This window comes from Leuciscus leuciscus (genome assembly GCF_965113295.1).
Source record: "Leuciscus leuciscus genome assembly, chromosome: 1".
Classification (NCBI taxonomy): Eukaryota; Metazoa; Chordata; class Actinopteri; order Cypriniformes; family Leuciscidae; genus Leuciscus; species Leuciscus leuciscus.
In genome coordinates, this window is record NC_138725.1 from 57038465 (window position 1) to 57052552 (window position 14088).

A 14088-nucleotide genomic window follows, 5' to 3' on the forward strand; every position below is an offset into this window, starting at 1 on the left:
TTATGAGAGCAGTTCCCTTAAAATATTAACTGAATGCTGAAACCGAACACAAAAATTCCATCGAAAACCCCTTCCAATTTCTCCTTCGGGTTGTGAATGTTCCCGTAAATTCCTCAAATGATACTGAGCTGGTCAGGCTATGAGTTGTTATGACACAGAAATGTCAGCGCTTCAAAACCGCACATCACCATTCAGTGGAATACGGAGTCATCTTCTGCTGTTTGTGGGATATGATTTCGGTAATCCACAAACTAATTGCTGAAGTTTCAGGAATCCATTAGTGTGATAGTAGGGAGCCAGAATTTGGGAAATCATGACCACATTTATGACAAAATGGTCATGCAGTCACCAGACCCAACCATCAAGAATCCATCACCGGAAACCCAGAAAATGAACTTTAAAAGCTCTAATGCTGGAGTTTGAGTCTTCACTAGAACTTACACCAGATAGTTAAAGTAAAGTTTTTAGACCAAACAAACAAACAAACACCATTTCGCTCAGTTAAAGTGTACGTTGTAAAAAATACACATCCATAAGGAGTGAGCCAAAACTGAAAACACATTTTTCATAACATCTGGTTGCTGTGTAAAAACAGTATCAGAGGGGGACTGAGTAACAGTGCAGCTTGGCCAAACAAGTACAACAGTTGCCCAATTTCCTTTGGGCAATAGTCATTATGTAAATGATCCTGCATTTCCCAACTTTTCCATGTGCAAAGATCAGAATATAGTGTTACTTTAGGCCAGGGTCTTGGATTTTGGTTTATCTTCTGTTGAGGGACATTACTTTTGGTCTTGGGGGTGATGTTCTTCTGATCTTCTTGTAAAGCACTAAAGTCTCACTCTGCCCTGTTTAATTTTTTTTGGCAAATCAAATGAATTCATAAGCAATTTGAAAGCAGTTTCTTTAACATGATTTTAGCTAAAGCAGCATATTATTGTTGCCATATTATTTACACTTAATCTTAACAGATAGATACTCTTTTAGAGAGTTTCAAACTTTACTGATTCAAGTAGATTAAAGCTGTACTTTTATGCAAACATTACATACAAATAGCAGCCCGGCCTGGGGATGTTACTAAGATGGCCGCCAATTGAACTGACTTGCCTTCATGGGACTTTGGTTTTGGTTTCCCATGATATTTTCATCAGAAAATGTCAAAATCGAGTTGTCATGGAGGTCATGATACCTTATTTATCCTTTTATAAGGGAATCACTGTTGCAAGAGATGACCACATGCATTTTTTTTCCAAGAAAATTAGCGACTACAAGCATTCCTTAAACTATGATTATTGTAAAAGAGAAGCGCACATGAAGTGTTTTCCTACCAAAATTCCTAACAGGCATAAAAAAATCTGTCCAGAGAGAGCATGTTAAAGAGATGAGGCATTCCCAAAACTACTTGCGCAACAGAGTCGATTCTTATTTTCACATGACACTGCTCACTGACTATTTCTTGTTGGAACAGAGTTGTGTTGCTCTCTGATCTGAATGAATGTTAAGCACAGATGGGCTACAGAGACAAGCAAAAGTGCTAAACACACAGGAGCATGAGCAAACAAAGTTTACACTCCATTTGATAGAGCTTGCATGTGTTTGTCTGCAGTTTGTCCACCGCAATAGACTCTTATAGTGATGGAACACTGAATGATTTACAGTAAAACAACACAGAGGTCACACAACAGGAACATAAGGTTGTGTTTCAGTCTTCTTTTTTCTCTTAAGTGAGAAGAATGAGAGAAACTTCAAACTTTTCAAAGTATGAGATGGTGTGAGCGACTAAAATCTGACGATGAGATAAGTTATTCAATTATTTAGCCAATAAGAAGGCACTATTAAATGTATGGTAAACAAATATTGTAAACAATGCAGCTAAATTATTTTACTATTTTAATATCTTTTTCTAAATTAAATTATTTTTGTTTAAACCTTCAAATGCCAAAATATTAATAAAAGGGCAAGCAAATTAAATGTATTGCCTTTATACTTGATACAAATAGTTCTAAGTTCAACTCCCACCCTATAGTGCACATTTAACTTGCTCTTTTATAATCAAGTAAAACTGAAATTCTATCCTTGTAGGAGTTGGTCTCACCTGGTTCCTTTTCAGTTAGTAACTCAGTTAGTAACTTTCAGTTAGTAACCTAATCATTCACTGCATAACAACAACTTTGTCAATAAAATAGCCTATAAAAAGAGGCCCTAATTAGAACACTGACTTAAACAAATGAATTTGATACATAAAGCAGGTTCACAGTGTGACAGGAAACTGGGTCGATCTGCATGGGTAAACTGGATTTAACCCTTTTCTGTGATTTGACCCAATTGCCATTTAAATCTCCCCTCACACACACTCGCACGCGCACACCTTGTTAAGGTTCCTGAGTTTATGTCAGGATACTGACTTCAAAGACCATCTGGTCAGGCTACTGTTCCCAGGAATTTATACTGGAAAACAACTCACCATGTCCTGGAACATTGACAGAACAGTTAGAAAACAAACACTCCCTCACAAAACAGATTATTACACTAGTAAATGCCTATTTAAGCGAATACCCAAAGAGCAACACTGAGATGCCGGGTATCAGAAACAAACAACATCTACCATATTCAGAATGTATCGAAAAGGAAGATTGTCATGAAATATGATAATGTCTTATCATATAATTATAAATAGTTATGGTTGTCACAATATTTCATCTTCCTCCACCTGTGCCTAGTTAGTTCCCTCATTTCAGCCTGTGTATTTATACTCCCTGATCTGTTCAGTCCCTTGTCGGTTCTCGATGATGCTTCAATTTTTTACGAAACATTGGCCCCCTGGTAAAGACTGTGTTTCACCTTCACTACTACCACAACGGTACAATGGTAGATTAGATTTTAAAAATACATAGTTTAGTGTATGTGTGTATAAGCCAGTGGTGAGGCTACATAAGGGCCAGGGTGGCACTATCCCTCTCAGATTGATGACTGGTCAAATAATTTTTTTGTGGGAAAGGAGAAGTAAAAAAAAAAAAAAAAAAAAAAAATCACACACAAACATGACAATAATAATCGCTTAAATACATGAATGTAGCGGATGTCCCGAAACCAGAGGTGGAAAGTAACGAATTACATTTACTCGCGTTACGTAATTGAGTAGGTTTTTTTTTTGTGTAGCTACTTCTACTTTAAGTAGTTTTTAAAATCTGTAATTTTACTTTTACGTTTTGATTGAAGTAATTGTACTTCGCTACATTTTAAATCATATCCGTTACTGAGTAAAAAAATAACTAAAATAAATAATGTAAGTGAGGAAGAAAATCGCACTCCGGAACCTTCTGCAAGGGCGGGAGAACAAATGTGCAAAAGAAAAAAAGTGAAGCAACACCGTCAAAAGCGAACCATTGTCAGTATGGGCAATATCTGGATGTAGAAAAAACGCGTGGTTGTCCTCGAGGATAGATATACAATTTGCAAAACATTTGGATTCAAAGTGGCTGAAAAAGGAGGAAACACATAGAACACCATCCCTCTGTTGCGGATAAAGGTATGTCCCATTTATATTTAGATGCAGAATCCCATTAGGGAATCCCAGAATCCAGTCATGCAAAATGAATGTAGCCTGGGAAAACCCAGACAACTTCCGGCAAATTTAGATTTGCTCTGCAAGTAGTCTGGCAAAGAGCTCATTCAAGCCCATTTCTAATCCGTCGAAATCGCGGCACCAATCAGAAATGTTGAGGCGGGCTTTACACAATGACGATCGCTCTGATTGGTTTTAGGTCTATCCAATTGCGCCCAGAGGCATTTGAGCGACGTCCGTTGGTGAAGCGCATCAACTTTTAAATTCATTATATTCAAATTGCAAACACATGAGGACAGTCTCCATGAAAGATCCACTGGCAGATGAACGTGCTACTACATTTCTCTCCCCGAAACGGTAGGAATTTAAATTAGATTTAATAGAGGATTTTAACTGTGACAAGATGATTGACAGGGCAGTTTACTTGACAGGATGCACGCGACAGATCCGTCCGATAAAGATGACGAAGTAGTATGTCCCAAAGCTTGCCTACTTTTTTGCTGAACATTCAAAAGTAAATACCTTTTCTTCACAAAAAGAGTACATACTTTTATGGCATAGTGTAACTTAGGCGAATTGGGATGCAGCATAATTATGGCTTTACACGATGACGATCGCTCTGATTGGTTTTAGAGGCATTTGAGCGATGTACGTTGGTGACGCCCCTTTGGAAATGAGTTATTAATGAAGCTTTGCCAGACAATAACTCAGTTACTACTGAGAATGGTCTGGTTTTAACCAGGCTAGACAATGTGTAGTTTTTTAGGTATTTTATTATCTAAAATCAATATTTTTATTCATAAAAATGTCCTCAATGGTGTACAAATACCTCTGCTAATTATCTGACATATCCTCGTAAACGAAGAATTTATAATTTTAATATACATGGGACAGGTAGGTCCACGGAGGCTTCCATGTAGTTCCACTATCTTGAAAAACTATAATAGCAGAGAGGGACAAAAAGTACTAGGCCAACGCGTTTCCACAACGCGTTTTCGTTCAGAGCCAGCGTCACGTGACTGAAACCAGCAGAAGCGGAGGTGCAGAGCAGTGAGAGGCGCTTGTCACTGCCCCGGCAAGTTTAAAAGGCTGCACTGTATGGTTATTTATAATGGAGGACCATACATATGCTGAGTCACAGGATAAGGAGTCCTCGTCGTCGAAAAGTCCAAAATAAACCGTAAAAGGAAACGTGACCGAAGATTACAAAAAACAAGGGTTAATGTCGGCAGGAGAAAGCTTTCAAAAGAGACGCTGAAGTTGCCTGCTTTCTTCTCGACAGGTAAGTCTATGTTACAGTCTTAATTACAAGCTTTTTTTCATTGCTTGGTTGTGTACCTATTATATAGACAGTAGAACATTTATAGTTAAAAGTTAAACAGGCTCTTTGATGAATAGCAGCTATTGAGTAAAGTAGAGAAGGCCCTAAAAACAAGGTTGTAAGTTTTGTTTGTTCAAAACTGTAACATTCGTTTGTTCGTTGTGTCAAGTTGCAGTTTGTTTGAAATAACAAACCAGTTCACCCGAAGGAAAACTCGATGAAGTGCTATTATAAGACATCCTGTCATAGCTTTTTGGTACATAACGGCTACCGTAGATGCAACACGCGTTTGAAAAAGTGAGGCGCTGGAGAGCACTATTTGTTTGAATGCAAAATACAATTTTACCGCTAGATGGGAGAAAATCCTACACAATGTCCCTTTAAAACTGCAGTCTCAAAAACACGGTCTGAAATCACTGGTGTTTCTGACGTCACAAACTACCTTGTAACCAATCAACTCACGAGAGGAGCGGGCTTTAGCATATCATTAACTGCTCTGAAGCAGGGGAGTCTCAAGAGAAGCCAGGTTATCCCAGTATATTTTCTATTAATGTGAAAAATCGGGTATGCATTTAGCAATCTAGCATGAAGATTTTTTATCTCAGGGAAAAACTTTAAATATGTAATTTTGGTGATCGAAGATGAGTTTTAAGGGATACAATTATTTACTACAGGGGGACTAAAACAAGTATTTTTGCTATACAGTACCACAAAATGTCCACTATTGATTACAAATTCTAATAAAAATGAAATATAGTACAATATTGTCATCAAATGTATTTTTAATGGAAATTAATGTATTCAATATTTCATGTATAATAATGAAATTTCAAAAGTTGGTGGTTAATATTCTCTCATTCTGGAAATACCTCATACATGTTGATATTATCAACAATTCATACTGGATGAAAAATGACTGGCAATCATATATCATTTCTTAAAATTTCAGATCATTTTAATTCTTCTAGCTTCAAAATCAAATTCAGCATCCTGATAGCTGCATCAATTAAAATTCCATTTTAATTCAGGAACTGAATAGGAATTTAAAAGAAATTAGTATTAAATTAAATTATTAATTTAATAAAGAAATTCACTTCTGTACGGTGCACATCCCTGACGAGAAGGGGGAACCGGATTCTTTTGGTTTTCCCATTGTCACCTGAAATGAAGTTCATTAGAAGAGGCAGGAGAACAGTACCAACAAGCACATGAGTGATTTGTGTACAAGCGAGTGTGTGCCGCAAGAGAGGGAGGGAGCAGTGAGTTAATCTTCTTATATAACCAAAAAGCAGAGGGGCCAACGACACACACACACACGCACACACACACACACACACACACACACACGCACACACACACACACACCCTCTAGAAACACAGAGAGAGACAGCTGAGGTTCTGGTGCTAAAAGACTGTCCAACCCTTTTAACATGTGCATATAATGAACACCATTTTTTTTTTTTTTTTGTCCTCAGGCTGTTACATGAATGTTGAAAAAAAACACATTTGGAGCAGGTTGCATTTATTTTAGTTTTTGTGGATGCACTTGTGTGTTTTGAGTAGAAATGAGTCATGATGGTCAACTCCAGTAATTTACTAGTCAGTTAGGTGATTATTATAACCCATGTTTGCCTACTCAAAATGCACACAAACAAACCAAAAAATTATAATTTCAATACATTTTTTATAAAAGTTTTGATATTGTATAAGTTAAACTTTAATATGCTGACAGTATTACGAACGAAACATTTGATCGTCGTCATATTTCTAAATCAATCAGCCACTGCATGCTTATCTTACATATTTTTCAACAGCATTTAGGCTACCCGCAAAGAAACATAATCAAGAGAGATCTTTATGATTCATGAGAGGAATGTAAGTGAATAGGAATCAATCTCTATTTATTATTCTTTTTCCATTTTTACCCATCGCACATATAAAGAGGGTTTATTCATTCAATGCTTGAGTATGCTCGTGCACACTGACGTATACTTACACACACACACACAAATGCAGTCACATGAACAAAATCACTTTGGAAAGGGCTGGTTCACAAGAGCCCCATCTCCTCATAGATGCCATTTTCACAGCCTATTGAATTTCAATCAAGCTCTTTAGTAGACCTGGTTTGCAAAACAACTTGAAAACACACAATTATGCTGCAAACAAGCAAGATATGAAAGAGAGAAAAAAAAAACTATAATCTCAATTTTCCTCTCCTTGGTTATTAAGTGTGAAGAGGTTACATGGACAGCAAACCACAGTCTGAAATACACTCAGATCCCTTGTTTATCAAAAAGGAAACTTTTTCCATGAGATCTTACCCATTTTCAATCATTCAAGTTCACTAAAATCAAGCCTTTATATATTTAATATTTTAATATATATTATATATTTTAAAGTCGGTATGACATTAAAATCCACCCTTTCTATTTTCCACATGAATATTATAGACCTTATTGTGAACAGTTCATAATGTCTTAACTGGACCAAAGCATGTAAGCGGAGTTTAATATTTTCTCCGGAGCGGAGAGATTCCACTCTGCTCGCTCAGTCCGCTCAGGGCGTCGCACGCTCAATCCAGAAAATTATTGGTGAATATGTGAAATAAGCAATAGGTCTAAGGTTATGGAGTTCAAATATTGCTTTAATGACGTTGTGAACTACATAGCCTAAATGCACAGTAAACATCAAAGTTAAGAACGAAGAATGAGCAGAAATTGAAAGGGAGTTTTTGAAAGATTAATTATGTGATATACTGTACTAACAGCAAAGTTCTTTTTCGTTTTTTGCTTATGGATAAAAACAAGTTTGAAATACCTTTGCATGGCTATACTGTTAACTAACATCCTGACGTCCACACTGATGAGAGTGCCGTTTAGATGAATATGTATGATTTCCTTTCAATAACATACAACAAAAATAACAGCAGTGAGAAAACAGCAGTTAAGAAACCATCTGATCATAGTGATGTGGATATGTTTGCACGACATCTGCAAAAAAGTCATGTCACATTTATTTATATCATAATTGTTATCTATAGGCCTACTGTAATTGAGAATTTATTCAAGAAATCCATTACAAATAGAAAGACAAAGTACATGAGTGGAGCGTTTCTCCAAATGATGCCTCAAACTCTAGTAGATGTGACACTGTTTCACAGAAACTGGCTGAACTTCTGAGACATAATGAAACTGCACAAGTCAGCAATGATTCAATATGCCGGCATTTGATAGCTGACAGATTTTGATGAACAACCTTTTACTGTCTGCATAAAAAACATAATAGGATTAAACACTAAAGCTGCCCAAAATAACGTGAATTTATTTGCAAATATTCGTCCTATTGTGACCAGTAGATCAGTTTATGTATCAACAGTGGACTGGAGGCATTACCTGGAAACACACACACATAGACACACACACACACACACACACACACACACACACACACACACACACACACACACACACACACACACACACACACACACACACACACACACACACACACACACACACACACACACACACACACACACACACACACACACACACACAAGAGATTACACTGACCTTTAGGTGACTTTCAGGTGCACTGAAAAAGGGCCCATAGGACGTGATAGTAACAAGGGCCCATAGGATACAAATCCTGTCGAACTTTACTTGCTTATACAAATAGGCCAACAAGGACCTTCAAGATTATCCTTTAAGTCTTTACTCTCTCTCTCACACACACACACACACACATGTGTGTGACAGTGTGGTAACAAGAACCTGTGAGGTTGAAGCAGCGCTAACAGAGAAAGACCTAATTAAGACTAATGAACAATGCTGTCTGGTTTCTTGCCTGGGAGCCCTGAACACATGGCAACTCGAGAATAATCCTATGCAGAGGTAAACACACTCTCAATCTATTGCCAATAAATGCACTGTATTTTACGCTCTCTGCAACTCATTTGTCTTGAGAGAGTGGAGAGAGCTCACATTAAATACACATTTATCTACTAAATTCCTATATATATATATATATATATATATATTAGTACACTGTTAAATTGCATTAAACTGACTTCAAAAAACGAGTTGAATCTTGTATAACTTAAAAAAAGTAATAATTTTTGTTGTTGTTTCAGTGTATGTTGTTTCTTGTTAAATAGTGAACATGATTTCAAAATGTTAGTTTTGGTATCTCATTAATGAGAGTTTTATTAATTAATAAAAAAATAAAAGGTAAATGGAAAAAAAAACTTACTTTGTATTAATGACTTTACTAAAAAGTTCAAATGCAGATGTGTTTACAGTAAATGTCTAGTGAAAGTGATTTGTCAGGCCTTGGGTGTCTGAACTCAGTTCTTATAGTTTCTGTCTGTCGTACTGTTGATAATGCCTTGTTGTAACTTTCCCTGGTGGTTGACACTATAATCCTATTTTAGTGTATAAAAAAATATTTTTGCTTTAGCTAATGGTAACAAACATAGGTCCTCCCATCTGCCATTGTTTTGTCAAACATATTGTCCCACCCCAAACTCATGCCACAAGTTATAATTGATTATGTCCATGTAACAGTCACTGCATGGGTTCAATATAGTATAGCACAGGTTATTCTGATTACAATATTTAAGAGTGAAAACTCAACATTCTGACAAGGAATAATTTGTGCTCTTTCAACAGAGTGAAATCAATAAAACTCAACTATTTAAAAAATCCAACTAAAAAGAATTACAACAAAACAGTTTTCAAACACAAGCAGGCACACAAACTTGTAAGCACCGATACAAAAACACTCACAACTGGTTATTCAGGTTTATCTGAAAGCTCTAGTCGAGTTTCACAAGAACATAACATGAGTGTCCATTCAGAATTTAATCTGGTGTGAAATCAGTCAAAATATATATCATATGGAATATCAAGCACACATTCACAAACATACCCGTATTATTTTAAGTCAACACACATGAAGCACTGGTTCTTCAGGTTTGACTGAGTACAAGTGAATCTAGACAGCACTTTCACAGACAGCTTAATCTCGGTTCATTTAAAATCCATCTAAATACTGTCTGTTTTCAACACACAACATGTGGGCATTAAAAACACACACACATGTAATTACAAAAGCACGATGCACGCTGATCTCCATCTTTTTACTGGCGTCATTCCAATCAGAAAATAACTACTTCAAAATGCTATTTCAAAACAACTAATAAAAGAAAGAAAAATATTAAAGTATCATCCACAGTGAGGGTTCAGACTTAAAGGGATAGCTAAAAAAATTCTGTCATTAACTCTCCATCATTTCGCCCCAAACCTATATGAAGTTTGGATGTTTTAAAGCATTTATTTTTGGTTTACATTTTAAAAGTTATTAGTGAGTCCAGATCATATAAGAATTAAGGATAAGTAGCCTTCAAGTAATGTTGCCTTTGTGAGACAATAACAATGGCTCCTTTGTCTTGATGTAGCCTAACTTTGCATTCTGAATGCCTGTTATTTCTGACCCCTGCATCTTTTAACCCCCTGAAGCTCCCGCTGTGGAGGATGAAGCCCTCAGAGAGAACACTGTATAGGAATGATCACATCTGAATGGAGCACACCCTGTATCTTCTATGCACCCACACTGATGAAGTCAGGAAGTGAGATAAAACTGATTATAATCAAACAGAAGCACTTGAGACTGATTTATAATCATAATAGTCATCTTATAGAGGTTGCTATACCCTTCCGTTGCGTGCATTTTCTTCAGACAGATGCATTCCTCCTCCACAGAAACTCAAACACCTGCATCATCTCATAGAGAAATATGCCACTTTTTTACACAAAGTGCATAAATAATGCTATATTCTTTGGGTAGAGAGCAAATCGATTTGATTCAAGATTAGTAGGTTTTTCATTCGATTCAAGAACGATTTTTGGAAATTCAGAAGGATTCGATTTGAGACAATTCACAATGAGATTCAATTAATGATTAAGTCAGGGTGTGAAACACACAGCGACATTCATGGGGTCAGGGGTTTAGTTCATGTTTACTATTGTGTGGGATAGTGGTAATGTATAGGCTAGACAACCTTATTACAGTTTTCCAGATGCATAAAACATGCATGCAGATGCTTCCAATAAATAGACTACCCTATATCTGGCACTTTCCCAACTAATCCTAAACTTTTCTTCACAGAATAGTAAAAAAAAGCCCTCTTTGTTCTCAATGGAACAACGTAGTTCAATGGAATAACGAATACGCTATATTATAATGTAGTTCAAACGACTTCTATAATAAAGTGATATCTGATTTGTAACCAGGCACTAAAGCGATTACCCATAAAACGAGCTTTGAACCAATCGGATTGCTTGGGTCCTAAGCTGGGACTCATCACTTCGCTGGGACTTAACACTTCACCACAGGTGTGTGTTGACTCATCACTTCACCACAGGTGTGTGTTGACTCATCACTTCACCACAGGTGTGTGTTGACTCATCACTTCACTGGGACTCAACACTTCACCACACCGGCCGCGCTTTCCACGCGTTTTATGTGAATGACCCCTTACGCAGTCCCTGCATTTGTGACACGTCTTCTCTCTTGAAGCCAAAATATTGCCATATTTCAGATGTGCAGTTCTTTTTAGGCACAAGTTCTTCGCTGTTGTCATTTCCTCGCTTCTCTACTCCCGCCATTAGTTTTTTTTTTTTCACTCTCTGCTCTGAGCCACTAGGTTCTCATTTGGGCCCGGTCTAGCCAATAGCATAATAGCACCTACTGGGGAGGCGGGTATTAAGATAGTAAGATGACCCATCTGATTGGTCAAATTTGGATAAACAACCTATGCATGCAACACACAAATGCTTGGCACATGAAAATAAATGTAATTTATCGCACCTCTCTGTGATACGGATATCACATATACTATTATCGCGATAACGATAGTTTTTCTATATATTGTGCAGCCCTAATAGAAATGTATCTTCATACTTACAAGTAAAGCTTCATTTTACGGGATTCTATCTATTTCCATGACTTTATCAGTGGTTTGACTTGAGATATAGTGCTATTGTGAGAGAGCTGTCATCTTCTCATGTGATAGCAGTGGCCGTCCTGAGGAGAGATCAAACATGGGCTGCGTCCGAAAACTGATAAATGCTGCCTTCGGAGGACGCATTCCAACGTAGGAAGGCATCAAGGCCCGTCCGAAACCAACGTCAGCTTCAGTTCCTGTCTCCTGAGATACCTTCATCTGATGGATTTTTGAAGCCATATAAATGTTTCCTTCACTGTCTTTAAATATCCCACATTAATTTTTTCATTCTGTGACATTTGAGCTAAAAAATAAAGATTTTGCTGGTCAGTTTGTGTGCAAATATATGTTTTTGAATAATGTTTTCCACTTCTGATGTCATTTCTAGCAAGAAATTACTATTGTAGTAATTAAATATTCACTTAGTTTTAGACAGCTTAGATCATTAAACCATTACGCTGCCTAAGAAGTCTGTTTCATGAGGAACCTTAATGCATAAACGCTGCCTGCAAAGTAAAGGCAGCGAGGCAACAAGCCAGCTCCCTAAGTTTTCGAATGCAGCCATGAGCTGCTGAAAATCATGCTAGGGACAAAGGGACAAAGCGCCAAGCGTCTTCATTAATTTGTGCATGTCATAATTTATCACTGATGCATTGAGAAAACGAGTGAATCGTTACACCCCTAATAAATACACAACAAAATAATCTAAAGATGATCTAAATGATCTGTGTCACTAGGTCTGTGCAGGTCAAACAACTGAAAGTGAATCTCTAGTCCACAGTGAATCTTCTACTTTATGGACATATGACTGTTCTTCTTTTGGTTTCGATACATGATCAGTTTTTTTCTTTACGTTTTCCTTCATTCTCTTCTCACCGCTTCAGATAAACATAAAGGCATTTTTGACAATGAACTTTAACCTTTAACAGTCTGTGATGTGCCAGGGGTCAAATAGCTGGTGATCTTCAGTTACCCACACTGTCTCTCATGGTAACCGGATCACATCTTCTTCTTACACACACACACACACACACACACACACACACACACACACACACACACACACACACACACACACACACACACACACACACTTGTACATCTATCTTTATGAGGACATTCATCGACACAATGCAATCTCTAGCCACTTACCCTAACCTTACCCATCACAACTAAGTGCCTAACCCGAACCCTTACCCTAATTATAACCTTATCCCTAAAACCAAGTCTTGACCCTCAAACAGGCCTTAAAAAGGGTCTCAGAAAGTGAGGACCGGCCAAAATGTCCTCACTTTACTCTCTTTCTCCTCACTCCAATGGTCTAAAACTCAAACTGGTCCTCACAAAGATAGTTGTACAAGTACACACACACACACACACACACACACACACACACACACACATTTTTCTGATTATTGGGTCCAAAACAACAGGTTTTACTGTGACATACTTTAAGTACAGCTAGGTTGTCTGCTTATCCTTTTTGAACGTTTTAGTAATTCCAGTCACTATGTCAAATAAATAACAAACGGCAACAGCATTAGATCAAACCACATTCGTGTCAACACACCCGGAGCAGATTAGGACTAATCCTGCGGAAATGTGTCCATCAATGGAACAGCGCTCTAAAATACAGTCTGATGGTCACCTACAAAAGGCAAAACTAACAGGGTCTTGCTCACATATTTTTGTACATAATATATATTTAAATAAAAAATATAATATATTTATATTAATATACAGTATATGCATAGATAAATATTTCATATATAAAAACATACAAAAAGTATTATATATATATACTTGTTTCACTTGTTTTCTCAATGCATCTGTGATAAATTATGAAATAATATTTGTATTAATATATATATATATATATATGTTGTTAGATACATTATTTGTAAAATCTTGGAGTGCTTAGTGACGTACTGCACATGACCTGGTCATTGATTTGACTGTTATGATGCCAGAGAGCAGAGGTTAATTTGACTGGGCAAACGAAGTGAGACTATTGTGACAACAAAGGCAGGTGAATCAACGTTTACATCAGTCACATGATTTCCCTAATACGGATTAGCTTCTAAAGCATTAGCTTTGCCTACAATAAGTGTAGCCAGGTAATATCAGCTAATGCACCCAATATTCAGGAAAGGCTATTAGCAGAATTAACGGTCTGTTCAGCATTATGTGTTT

At 37.0% G+C, this 14088-nt stretch overlaps 1 protein-coding gene across 2 annotated transcripts in view; it reads right to left on the reverse strand.

Moving 5' to 3' along the window:
* The window catches only part of stat5a (signal transducer and activator of transcription 5a), an 83664-nt gene that overhangs the window by 55129 nt on the left and 14447 nt on the right, over positions 1-14088 (reverse strand). The gene's annotated exons all lie outside the window — the stretch shown is intronic.